This window comes from Schistocerca cancellata, chromosome 5 (assembly GCF_023864275.1).
Source record: "Schistocerca cancellata isolate TAMUIC-IGC-003103 chromosome 5, iqSchCanc2.1, whole genome shotgun sequence".
NCBI lineage: Eukaryota > Metazoa > Arthropoda > Insecta > Orthoptera > Acrididae > Schistocerca > Schistocerca cancellata.
The window spans coordinates 250965597-250980312 of record NC_064630.1 but is presented as its reverse complement, the minus strand read 5'-3'; positions in this window follow the sequence as shown (position 1 = coordinate 250980312).

Genomic DNA, 14716 nt, shown 5'->3' with positions numbered 1-14716 from the left:
ACAGATTTGTACACAGCTGGTTTAAATGATTCCATTGCGCGATAGGGACAACTACTGTTCCTTTTAAAAATTGTAATTCTTTGGAAAATAACACAATGAACTATTTTCATAGCTCCATAGAAAGTATAACGTTTCTTATGTTGACCTACTGCAATATATTTTACCATCACCTACTACTTTGTAAATTAAAAGCAAACGCATTTACAGAAACGCCCTGCTGCTACTGCTAATCCCTCTGTCCTATGCATTGTAAATACAGTATGATAGAGTGAGGCCTGGACATAGAAAGGAAAACTGAACTGCATAATAAACAATCAGAAAGTAATGATTATACTTAAATATTGCATAAAAATGAGCAAAAACCATGTAAAAAACGAAATTTGAATTGCATAAAAAATAAGAAAGGACTGATTGAATGGGAAACACAGTATACAGTTTCTTCTTCGTCTTCTTTACTAGTTTTAGTTTAAATAAGTAGCATTTCTGTATATATATCTGCGCCTGACAGCATTTGTTCAAAAATTTTATCAGAATGTTATAATGAAATGTAAATACTGTATGAAAAAAAATTAAAACTGAGTATAGAAACAATTTGAATTGTACAGAAAAAGGAAAATAATGATTAAGTGGGAAACTAGGAACTTCAATCATCTCCAATCTTTCTCTTTGACTGTGTGAAGCAATTACATGTGGCACAGAAGAATAACTCTCACTGCACTGGAGGGTGGCAGTGTGAATGGAATAACGAGATTTCCGATGTGAGGAAACAGCACACCTGTTTGGTAAAAAGCAATTTTTAACGCACCTAGTGTGCTATTTCTTCTTCTTCGTATTATTTACTAGTTTTAGATTAAATAAATAGTATCTCTTTATATATCTATCTTGTACCTGATAATATTAGCTTTAAACACGTAAAAATATGAAAACATTACAGTCCGAAGAACTTATTGTAAAAGAACCTTACAAGTGTTAGTAAACAAACCATGAGTTTAAAAAAGTTATTGTTGCGAAATATATAAAAAATTGTTAACGAAAAGAAAAAAAATGGCAATAAACCATAAATTGTTTTGTTACATCAGTGCTATTGGTTATGACAGAATCTGATCCTTTCACTATAATGTACAAAAGTGACTAGCCTTATACAATTGAACTACAGATAGAGAAGGTTGAAAATTATTGTTAATAATCCAGAAATTAATTTGTTGTTTTTTATAAAAAAACTGACATCTTTCATTGTGGTGAACAGACCTCCAATGGCAAGGTTCCTATAACTAAACTAGAGGGAAAAGTGGGTCCTGAGAGGGATGGGGAGACAGAGGGTGACCTTTCTTTTACCGTCAGTTCTATGTCACACTCTTGCCTAAGATGTATTGGCGGGTTATCAGGTTACATACTGATCCTGTCTACATCACACACAGGAGTTCTGTATTCGGGGGCGATCAAGTAATCAGTATCAGGTTATATCCTGACCTCCAACGTACCAAATACAAATGCCTCGCGTGTGTGGGCAGGGCATAGGGTCCCCAGGGGAAGGGGGTGACCTGAAATACACTGACCTGAAATATACCTCATATAAGTGAATGAGGTGCGTGGGCAGGGTTCCCGGAAGCGTTATCGTGGATTCGTTCCGTGCTATAAGAAACAATTTTGCCTTTCATACACTCGAATAAACGTTTCCGGAAATTTGCGACAGATTTGATTCATATAGCTCGAAGTAGCGCCGCTGTGAAGCTTGCCTCATAACTTACATTTGCTCGAACAAGCCTGCTCACTGTCGATGCACACTTTGGCATCCTGGCACCAACTTACATAGCTGAAAATCTAGGAAGCTTCAAGCATCTAGAACGGTCAGAATCCCTGTGCAGAATTACTCTACAGACGATTAAGCATATCTGCACAAAGTCTTTGCACATGTATGCTTGTCAAGCTTGCCGTACAGGCAGCCACACATCTAAATGCAAGACTGATACGCATGCATGATAAAGCGCTTTATGCAAGCGTGTTGGATCGATCTTAGCGTAATTTTGTGCGAGCATTAGATCTGTTTAAACCCCTTGACAACTGATCGATTTTCAATGACGCATGCTTGTGCATACATACTAAATTACAAAGGATCCGTCCGCTAAGAGGCATCTTCGTAGCACTCTTACGTAGAGCGATATGAAGCAAATCTATAGGAACTTGCTGGAGCTTATATACACTGACGGAAAAAAATCACAACACCAAAAAATAATTCGTGAAGAGTGACGAAATTTCGGGAGTACATTTGTCCAGGTAATATATTAACACGTTACGTGATTAACATGTTAAGATTGTTGACTGCAAGAATGCAAGCGTGCCTTGGTGAATGCAAGCATCCAAATGTGCATTTCACCGAAAAGGTGCCGGATGACAGTTTATGGGATGGAATTCCATGTCTGTTGCACTTGGTCATTCAATATAGGGACAGATAATGCTGTTTTGGGATGACGCTAGAGTTGCCATCCTATGATGTCTGATGTATCCTCTGTTGGAGACAGATCTGGTGATCGAGCAAGCCAACGCAAAATGTCGAGAAAGCAACAGCGGTACTTGGGCGAGCGTTATCCTATTGGAAAACACCTTCTAGAATGCTGTTCATGAATGGCAGCACAACAGATCGAATCACCAGACCGACGCACAAATTTGCTGCGAAGGAAAATAACAACTCAGACCATAACTCCAGGTGTAGCTCCAGTGTGTCTAGCACGCAGACAGATTGGTTACCGGCCCTCAATTGGCCTCCTTTCAATCAACCACGGGGACGACGCAGAAACAGCTCTCATCATAAAACACAACAGCCCTCCAACTTTCCCTCCAATGAGTTCTCCCTTGACACCACTGAAATCTCAAATGGTGGTGGTCTGGGGTAAGTGGAACGCACGCTACACGGTGTCTGGCTTGGAGCTGTCCTTTAAGTAACCAATCTGCAATAGTGCGTTGTGTCACTGTTGTGCCAACTGCCGTTCAACCTGCTGCTGCAGATGCAGTACGATGCGCCAGAGCCATACGCCGAACATGATGGTCTTCCCTCTCGGTAGTGCCACATCTCCGTCCAGAGACCGGTCTTGTTGCGATCGTACATTCACCCGACCACCGCTGCCAGCAATCATGTACAGTGGCCATGTTCCTGCCCACTCTTTCTACAGTGGGAACATCCAGCTTCTCGTAGCCGTATTACACGACGACGTTCTAACTCAGTGAGCTCTTTTCCGTGATTTATTTAGATCGCTTAAGGGGCTCCGGAAAGGCTCAAAATCATGAAAAGTTCAATTTTTACTTTTTTTGCGTTTTCTGAATCTGCAGACTATTACCTTTTAATAGATATATAATTTACTCAATTCCGAAGACTACAACTATTTTTAAATTTTTTTTGAAATGTGTTCTACATGGGCGTGACCCACTGTGGCGCTGTTAAACTGCTGTCAAATGGTGTTATTATTAACGTCCGTGTTCATCAGGTACATTTTAGTGATGTGAGATAAAGTATGTGTTGTGGCTAACCTATTTTCAGAGACTTAGCAGCACCTGAACTGTTGAAAAAGTGTATTCACAGAAAAACTCAAAACCCCAATGAAAGTGTAAATAGTGTTATATGGTCGAGAATCCCCAAGACTGTATTTGTTGGAATAGAAACACTTCACTTTGGTGTGTATGATGCTGTTACGACTTTCAATGATGGCAACATTGTAAGGTGCAAGGTATTTAGAAATATGGGAATGAAGATAGGTTCTAACATGGTACGAGCGATGCTTGCTTTAGACAAGGAACGCCTTCGGGCTGCAGACAGGGCTGTAAAGAGTCTAGAAATACAAGCAAGAGTAAACAGGAGGAGGAACAAGAGGAAGCTGGAGGAGGAGTTTGCAGAGGATGAAGATAATCCATCCTATGGACCTGTAATGCACTAAAAAGTTAATCCAATCTTTGTCGCTCGATTCCCAAAACTTTTATTTTCTCATACTAATTACACGTTTTCTAAGGATCTTCCAAACATATTTGTTTCAAACTTTCAGTAAATGTTACACAGTACCTTGTGCATAATTTAACACAGCCTTTTTTCCAAAAAACTGTATATTTTTGAATATATAAATAAAAAATTGCAAAAAAATGTTGTGAATTTTCATTACAATTGAAAAAAATCATCTTTAATAACTGAACTAAAATTTTGTAAAATCCCTGTGTTAAGTTGTAGCCCATATTCCAATAAATAATCTGTAAAAAGTTCAACTTCCTACCTCAAATACTTTGTGAGGAAAGATGTAATTTATAAGCGTTATTTTAACATTGCAAGTGTAGGGCGTTCCGGAGCCCCTTAAGGCAAATGCCGGGATGGCTCCTTCGAAAGGGCACGATCTTCCCTAATCCGAGCGTGTGCTCCGACACTAATGAAGTTATTGTCGACGGGACGTTAAACAATGATCTCCTCCTCGTCCTTCTCCTCCTCGTCGAGTGAGGTCTTGATACTGACGTCTTTGTCGCCTTAATGCATTCTTGACTGACATCAACTCACCACGTCCTGTCTCAAAGGTAACTAACGCTCTCGACCATTCCAGCGTGTTTTTAAAGCAAACCTGATTTGCATCCTCATAGTGGCGCTACTGACGCCCTTCCTATGCGACTGACGTCAAATCTGAAAAAAAATATCATTACAGACGTGTATACATGCGTATTTTAAATTACCATAGTCCATTCAGAGCGAGGGAAATCGTGATACTGCTGTCAGCCGTTCATGTGGAGTTACGGTTTCTCTCACAGTTGTATCGAACTTTTTAATCAAAGATGTCGCGAGTAATAGGAGTATCAAATACGTCCCTCTGTTTATCGTGAAATAATTATACCTATCACGTGAATACATCTACAGCTCAGAGTAACCTATCGTTAGAATACGCTTTACGTTTCGTTAACCTGCCTTTATCCAAAACATCGCGTTTTCTCATGCATTTTTTTTTTGCATCATTACATTAAATTACATTACATGTAACGCATCTTAAAGACAAAGCTGCCACAAGCAGCAAATCGTCTTCATTCGATTCCACATAGGCAAAACACGAACTGGTGCTTGTACAAGTATGGTTACACTGTTTGAGGGCGATGAGTGTATGTACATGCTTGCACAAACCGCTTGATCATTGATCATACTTGCTTGTCGGCCTATGTGCCCCCCTTAGTGCAGCATCGTAAGAGGCTTATGCTAGACAACTCTGTGATGTAAAGACGATCCGATTTGTTCCCACGACCGGGCAGATTTGCTCGGGTCAGGCTCAGTGGCGAGTCTTGTCGTATAGTTGCGCCATCCGACCGCCCGATCAGATACGTTCGTCTGTGTCGCTGTCGGGTCGGAAAGCTCGTCAGTCGTGTTGTGGAAGTCCTACCGCAGAACATCACCAACTACTATCGTTGCAGACTGTGAACGTATGGTTGAGATCTTGGAACTTTAGAAATTTCTCACCTCTTTGTGAGATCCAAACGATAACTAATACTGTAATAAGAATGCGCAAAATGTGCTAGGAAGACTAGCAGCGAAGTTGGAGCAGTGAAACCTACTGCCAATGCACCAACAGAGATAAAGAAAATAGAAAATTTGAGGGTTGCATACAAGAGAGAATGGAGAAATATAATTAAAATTGAAATTGATTGATGTTGGTGTTTATTATCAGCAATAATGCTCCTTACAGTAGATATAAATGCTACAAAAGATTTTTCTATTCATGGCAGTTATAACAAAGTAAACTTTATGGAGCCGGAACCAATAAAACATGGGTGTCATCCATATGGTACAATGAGTATTTGACTTTCTTATGTTGGAAGGATAGAATCGTCAGAGGTAGTGAAGACACATGTGGTGGTGATGACGACGATGAGGTAAGAGAAATTTTATGCTCATATAACACCCAACTACTTACCAGTACCCAACAAATTCATCATCTTTTCTTGGAAAGGTTTATTATGTTGCTTAAAATCCGTCTTGATTGCAAAAAGGTTTATTTCCAATGTCACTGAAGTATTCAGTAAATATATTTTTAACATAATAGTCTGGTTTGCTTGCCGCCTATGTCCGTCCCGGAATGTTCTATTATCAATATCTTTGTAGTCTACACAATGACTTGTAATGTACACTATGTAATCAAAAGTGTCCAGACACCCCTCAAAAACATACGTTTTTCATATTGGGTGCATTGTGCTGCCACCTACTTACAGGTACTCCATAACAGCGACCTCAGTAGTCATTATACATCGCGAGAGAGAGGAAGCTATTGACTCCGAACGTGGTCAGGTGATGGTCAGGTGACTGGGTGTCACTTGTGTCATACGTCTGTAGGTGAGATTTCCACACTCCTAAACATCCCTAGGTCCACTGTTTCCGATGTGATAGTCAAATGGAAACGTGAAGGGACACGTACAACACAAAAGCATACAGGCCGAGCTGGTCTGTTGGCTGACAGAGACCGCCAACAGTTGAAGAGGGTCGTAATGTGTAATAGGCAGACATCTATTCAGATCATCATACAGGAATTCCAAATTGCTTACGTAAACTATTATGTAAAATCACATGTATGCAAGCATTTGAATTCCTTACTGTATTTTTATATATTAGGTTATTGAAGGGTCAGTGCAAAGCCAAAATTTGTTTAGTTATGTAATATTTACTTATTAATATCATCTTTTATTTTTGTCTGTGTTTTTTGGACGAATTTGGTGGTATTTTCACCTCCAATGCTGGCAAAAATACCACCAAATTCTAGCCCGTGGAGGAGGGGCATATGAAAGGTGGCTACACTGAGTCACAGCGCCAGAGATTGCGCCAAAGTTTATTATTCGACCGCCTCCACTGGCGCAGTGGTAGTTCAGAGGTTGCCGTGGGCGGTACTTGTTGAGAGGATGTCGAGGCCAGTACTAGTTCAGAGGATGTCGAGTGCAGTTGTTCTGTTGGGCGAGATTAAAATGGTTCAAATGGCTCTGGGCATTATGGGACTCAACTACTGAGGTCATTAGTGCCCTAGAACTTAGAACTAGTTAAACCTAACTAACCTAAGGACATCACAAACATCCATGCCCGAGGCAGGATTCGAACCTGCGACCGTAGCGGTCTTGCGGTTCCAGACTGCAGCGCCTTTAACCGCACGGCCACTTCGGCCGGTGTTGGGCGAGAGGGTAGATGCTGTTCGGTTGGTGTAATGTATAGATGGAATATGTTGCAATGATCACAGTGTATTTTTCGTCAATATATATTGAGGCAAAAAAAAATATTTCACATTTCTTTAATGACAATGCCTCTTGGTCACAGGTTCAGTCAACAAAGCATCTGGCTCCTGTTCATGTATTAGACTTTTAATTCTGGTTTCTATGTGGAATTATAGTATTTCTGGTTTTTCAATTAGTTCATTGTAAATGCTGTTGAAAATATCTTGTATTGAGGGAGAACCGTGCCAGATACATGTACGTTGAATCACACTACCGCACACAGAACAGTTACACTTGTGCTTTGTTGTTTCGTAGCTTTTATAGTTGCAGGGGATTTAATTAATCAATTGTGCTAACGAAAATTTCTTGTCTTTCTTTATTGTTATTTTATGCAGTCAGATTGCGTACTAATACTACTCAGGGCCAACCGGTTACGAGACTTCGTAACCGGACACACAGCTACTAAAATTATTCCATTTTAATTAAGCCCCCATGCAACAGTATAACATGATTCTGAAACACTCGTAAACGTGCAGACAAAATTTGGAACTTATTTTCCTCTACTGATTCTGCTCGTGACAAGCTGAAATTACAAATATTCTTTTCGTGTTTTAACTTCGTCTGTGAAAATGGTTTCAATAGATGGTCACTCATTGCAGGCGCACTGTCGTGTAGGAAAATATTACGGGCTGTGACGTTTGTATCAGGCAATAACGATGGACTAGCAAAATTTAATGTTCCGGGCTGTAGTTTCGCATATAACGCTATTTCTTAGAACCCCACCACCAGAAATACTTCCTACCGCAAGTGTGTGAACGTACACGGATGCGTAATTAATAATAAGCATTGAAAATAAAACTACCCTAAACGTCACTTTATAACTACAATAAGAAACTCCTATTCCTGGTGGTTTCTTTATTAATTCACGTTTACCATCCAGAGCGATGGTGTCATTGTTGAGATGCCACAATGCTTCGGAATGCTTTACTGTTTCTAGCCATTCATTCTCTGTTGCATGAATCTTAAACACAGAGACAGACACCTGTCGTACGTGGCAGAAAGAGGTGAGCCGGAATTAATGAGGAAACGGGAGGAACTTATAGACGCAGCACACGGATTCCTCTCCATGGAAGAGAAGCCTACTGCAGTCGTCAGTTACTAACATAACTAGTGAAACTTCACAGAGCATTAGTTCACCAGTTCCTCTTATTATCAGTGCTTCCTTACAACGAGAAGATCAAGAAAATTAATAGGGAAGACACATACATATTCAGTGGAAGAATAAAAATGTATAGCAACGTATTTTGAGATTTAATAAAATATTTTGGTTGCTGCATCACTTTTAATTGAAACATATGTCTAAATATCTAACCAAACTATTCTTACGTGGTTCTTCGGGACTTCACACATAGATTCACCCATATTTGTAATTATTTGGGAAAGTAACTGTGGTAAATCTACAGTCGAATGTATTATATCTACATAGTTACATCCAATAGCCAAAATTCTATTTTTTTTTTAATTTCACTTTTTCTTCTTAAGCGAGGAGTATCTCGCAATGCTACCACAACAATGTCGATTGTCATATGTTTCCATATATCATGAGCCATGGCGCTCGAGCTCATGTTTTTTCCACAGCAACCAGGGGCCGACTGACAAAAGCGATTGTTACGTCAGTTATTGCGGATGCCGCACGAGACTACATCGGATCCTCTGTCGAACCGACAAATCCGATCGTCTGGAGGCGCCTTACGCCCCTACACACCCATCAATTCATCGACCAATTTTGTGGGAGCCTGTACACGTCCCGACCGACTGCACTCAGTGATTACAGCGCAGACCTGTTGTTGGGATTTGCTTCAGTTAATTAAGTTTACTATCACACCACGATATTATTGCACTCGGCCTCTTGTGGCCGTTATCGGAAACACGCAGTGACTTAACAGTAAAGAAGCATAGTAGTGGTGGCTGGGGAAAACGCATTGCATTATGGATGATTTCAAGGCAGTTGTGCAGGTACTATCACGTGTTTCAGCGAATCTTCGTTAAATATCGCCTTAAAAACCCGCGATAAGCCGACAGAAGCGCCCTTACTCTCAGGTGCAATAATATCGTGGTCGATTAATACACTCCTGGAAATGGAAAAAAGAACACATTGACACCGGTGTGTCAGACCCACCATACTTGCTCCGGACACTGCGAGAGGGCTGTACAAGCAATGATCACACGCACGGCACAGCGGACACACCAGGAACCGCGGTGTTGGCCGTCGAATGGCGCTAGCTGCGCAGCATTTGTGCACCGCCGCCGTCAGTGTCAGCCAGTTTGCCGTGGCATACGGAGCTCCATTGCAGTCTTTAACACTGGTAGCATGCCGCGACAGCGTGGACGTGAACCGTATGTGCAGTTGACGGACTTTGAGCGAGGGCGTATAGTGGGCATGCGGGAGGCCGGGTGGACGTACCGCCGAATTGCTCAACACGTGGGGCGTGAGGTCTCCACAGTACATCGATGTTGTCGCCAGTGGTCGGCGGAAGGTGCACGTGCCCGTCGACCTGGGACCGGACCGCAGCAACGCACGGATGCACGCCAAGACCGTAGGATCCTACGCAGTGCCGTAGGGGACCGCACCGCCACTTCCCAGCAAATTAGGGACACTGTTGCTCCTGGGGTAGCGGCGAGGACCATTCGCAACCGTCTCCATGAAGCTGGGCTACGGTCCCGCACACCGTTAGGCCGTCTTCCGCTCACGCCCCAACATCGTGCAGCCCGCCTCCAGTGGTGTCGCGACAGGCGTGAATGGAGGGACGAATGGAGACGTGTCGTCTTCAGCGATGAGAGTCGCTTCTGCCTTGGTGCCAATGATGGTCGTATGCGTGTTTGGCGCCGTGCAGGTGAGCGCCACAATCAGGACTGCATACGACCGAGGCACACAGGGCCAACACCCGGCATCATGGTGTGGGGAGCGATCTCCTACACTGGCCGTACACCACTGGTGATCGTCGAGGGGACACTGAATAGTGCACGGTACATCCAAACCGTCATCGAACCCATCGTTCTACCATTCCTAGACCGGCAAGGGAACTTGCTGTTCCAACAGGACAATGCACGTCCGCATGTATCCCGTGCCACCCAACGTGCTCTAGAAGGTGTAAGTCAACTACCCTGGCCAGCAAGATCTCCGGATCTGTCCCCCATTGAGCATGTTTGGGACTGGATGAAGCGTCGTCTCACGCGGTCTGCACGTCCAGCACGAACGCTGGTCCAACTGAGGCGCCAGGTGGAAATGGCATGGCAAGCCGTTCCACAGGACTACATCCAGCATCTCTACGATCGTCTCCATGGGAGAATAGCAGCCTGCATTGCTGCGAAAGGTGGATATACACTGTACTAGTGCCGACATTGTGCATGCTCTGTTGCCTGTGTCTATGTGCCTGTGGTTCTGTCAGTGTGATCATGTGATGTATCTGACCCCAGGAATGTGTCAATAAAGTTTCCCCTTCCTGGGACAATGAATTCACGGTGTTCTTATTTCAATTTCCAGGAGTGTATGTTCTCTGAGATCCTGCATGGGTTTACATAGAAACAAAAACTGGGCTTTGCGTTGGCTGTTTCTGACATAACAAAGTCAAAAAAAAAATTCGAGAGAAAGCTGTGGGCAAAGAAATGGCTCTGTTACTTAAGGAGATGGGAGCCGATGATTTTCGTAATAACCTAAGAAGAGGTGAATCATGCATTTCAGAGCTTCTGTACATTATCAAACCATTTTTAAGAAAAAAGAATACTCTTAAGACAGTGGCTGTAGGCTGCAAGCAGAGGCTGTTAGTTACGCTACGGTTTCTAGACACTGGCAGAAATTCAGTGCTGTTGTATCATCACAATTATTACCTAAAATAATTCTTGAAGCCTATAACGTGAGTTATAGTATCTGAGAAAATTTATCACAGTGAAACAAAATAAATAAAACAAAACACCTTCATCTAAACTTTATTAATTTATTCATTTATGAAGGGTAAAAGATTCCTCTGGAAGTTTAGGAAACTCATTTCTTGCCGAAGACCTTGCAGTTGGGGCAGCTGCAGCCTGGATACTAGATCATGAAGATCAAACCGCTTCAGGTGTAAGTACTTTAGCCTGCCGGTGTGGCCTTGCGGTTCTAGGTGCTTCAGTCTGCAACCGCGTGACCGCTACGATCGCAGGTTCGAATCCTGCCTCGGGCATGGATGTGTGTGATGTCCCTAGGTTAGTTAGGTTTAAGTAGTTCTAAGTTCTAGGGGACTGATGACCACAGATGTTAAGTCCCATAGTGCTCAGAGCCATTTGAACCATGTTTTTTGTAAGTACTTTATTCATAAGCACTTTCGCAGCATTCCAGCTGCATCTTCAGCTACAGTAAAATCAAGTCATATTCTGATCGAGAAAAGAAAATGGGACGACCAAGTGTTTATAGTCAGTAATTTCACGGTAAGTAGCGGAAACCAATTACAAAACAGCATAAAACAACATAGAACGCTCCCATGATACCATGTGTACCATTCAGATGAGAAGAAGAAAGAGCGCAAACGGTGGTGGCGCACATCATCTAATAAATATGATAGATACGTAATAAATAAAACGTTCAGCAACCAGAAAAAAATAAAAAATAATAAAACACCCACACTTTGCTCTTCATAGCAGAAAGCTTGGGTATGGGCTGGACTTTTTTAATACTTATAACAATGAAACAATTATATTTTATGAAAAAAAAAACATCCACTGATGTCTGTATTTCGGTTTTTAGGTTTTACATCCGATGTATACTGGAAAATAAATCTAAGATCTAGTTTGTCGGTATTTTAGATTTTAGATTTCATTTCCGATAAGTATCAAAAGTAAAACCTAATATACGAAATACAGAAAGTCGACGGAGTTTTATATACAGGGTGAGTCACCTAACGTTACCGCTGGATATATTTCGTAAACCACATCAAATACTGACGAACCGATTCCACAGACCGAACGTGAGGAGAGGGACTAGTGTAATTGTGAAATACAAATCACACCAAAATGCACGGAAGTATGTTTTTTAACACAAACCTACGTTTTTTTAAATGGAACCCTGTTAGTTTTGTTAGCACATCTGAACATATAAACAAATACGTAATCAGTGCCATTTGTTGCATTGTAAAATGTTAATTACATCCGGAGACACTGTAACCTAAAGTTGACGCTTGAGTACCACTCCTCCGCTGTTCGATCGTGTGTATCGGAGAGCACCGAATTACGTAGGGATCCAAAGGGAACGGTGATGGACCTTAGGTACAGAAGAGACTGGAACAGCACATTACGTCCACATGCTAACACCTTTTTATTGGTCTTTTTCACTGACGCACATGTACATTACCATGACGTGGAGGACGCATAAATTGGCCAGCCCGTTCTCCTGATCTTACACCTCTGGACCTCTTTCTGTGGGTACGTTAAAGGAGAATGTGTACCGTGATGTGCCTACAACCCCAGAGGATATGAAACAACGTATTGTGGCAGCTTGCGGCGACATTACACCAGATGTACTGCGGCGTGTACGACATTCATTACGCCAGAGATTGCAATTGTGTGCAGCAAATGATGGCCACCACATTGAACATCTATTGACCTGACATGTCGGGACACACTCTATTCCACTCCAAAATTGAAAACGGAAACCACGTGTGTACGTGTACCTCACCCCTCATGGTAATGTATATGTGCATCAGTGAAAAAGACCAATAAAAAGGTGTTAGCATGTGGACGTAATGTGCTGTTCCAGTCTCTTCTGTACCTAAGGTGCATCAACGTTCCCTTTGGATCCCTACGTAATTCGGTGCTCTCCGATACACACGATCGAACAGCGGAGGAGTGGTACTCAAGCGTTAACTTTAGGTTACAATATCTCCGGATGTAATTAACATTTTACAGTGCAACAAACGGCACTGATTACGTATTTGTTTATATGTTCAGATGTGCTAACAAAACTAACGGGGTTTCATTTAAAAAAAAAAACGTAGGTCTGTGTTAAAAACATACTTCCGTGCATTTTTCTATGGTTTGTATTAACCAATTACACTAGCCCCTCTCCTCACGTTCGGTCTGTGGAATCGATTCGTCAGTATTTGATGTGGTTTACGAAATATATCCAGCGGTAATGTTAGGTAACTCACCCTGTATATTACACTCTCTATGAGCCACATGAAACCATTACGGATTTGTTAAAAATGAAAGAAGTGCTTCATTTCTTGCATCTCTGTTGCTCTACTTCTCACATGACGTGTTCACTATCATTTTCAGCATAAATTTCCCCACAAACACTCTCAAGTAAATTTCTCCACTCTCGGTCATGTTTTCTTAGAACAGCAGCTCATCCCGTGCATAGTGATAAAAGGCGAACTTCTGTTGGTCGTTTGGCACAACGCTTCACACTACACGTACAAGTTGTTGGGTGGAGTGGTGAAGTGATGTGTTGGCTGTCAGGTGGTCCTACCCTAGTGACATTCCGACAAGGAAAATTGGTTGGTCTATTGGACACATCCAATATGTCGGTCGGTCGTTTGGTCGGTCGATCGTTATGAACGTAGGGGCATTTAGGCCAGGTACCTCCCTCGTTCTCAGCCTATGGTGAGCGATCGATTGACCGACAAACTGGACCGGTGTAGGCGTTTTGGCCGACAGACCGACGAACTTTCCTTGTCGGGCGGGTAGGACCACACAAAACTTTGCCTTCTATCACTGCGCGAGAACTTAAATGCTGTTCTAATGTAACATGATAGACTTCTGCAGATGTCTGTACGATACATCATGCGAGGAGTATGATTATACTGATGTGAGAAATGACACACTTTTTAAAGAATTCGTAATGGTTTCGCGTGGCACATAAAGATAGCGAAAGTCCGTCGACCTTCTGTATTTCCGCTTTTATGTTTCATTTCCAATACTTATCCGAAATTCAATCTAAAAACTGACAAATCGACCGGTAGTTAACGTTCATTCGTAAAATATACTTTCTTCATTGTTATAAGTGTTAAAAAAAGTGCAGCCTATATCCAAGCACTCTGATATGAAAAGTGTGTGATTCCTGTTTACAGTTCTGACAGCTGCTAAATGCTTCGTTTCTTATATATTTGATGTGTTTGTTAGGTGATGTGCACCACGACAATGTATAGTCTTTCTTCTTCGAATATGAAATGAGTTTCTTAAACTTATGGATCAATATTTGTGCTACGTACATAAATTGATAACATTTATTTATACGTCTTTTGTTTTATTTATTTTGTTTTACAGTGATGTATTTCTTCAGTCAACTATAAATCACGTTTCAGATTTCAGGGATATTTTAGTTAATAAATGTGGGGATACAGCAGCACTGAATTTACGGTCCTCTTAACGGCTAGAAATCATAATATAGCTAACAACATCTCGCAGCTACAGCTTCTCTCATCACCGTATTCTCTTCCACTAAGAATTATTTGATGATATTCAGCAGCTCCGAAATGCATGATTC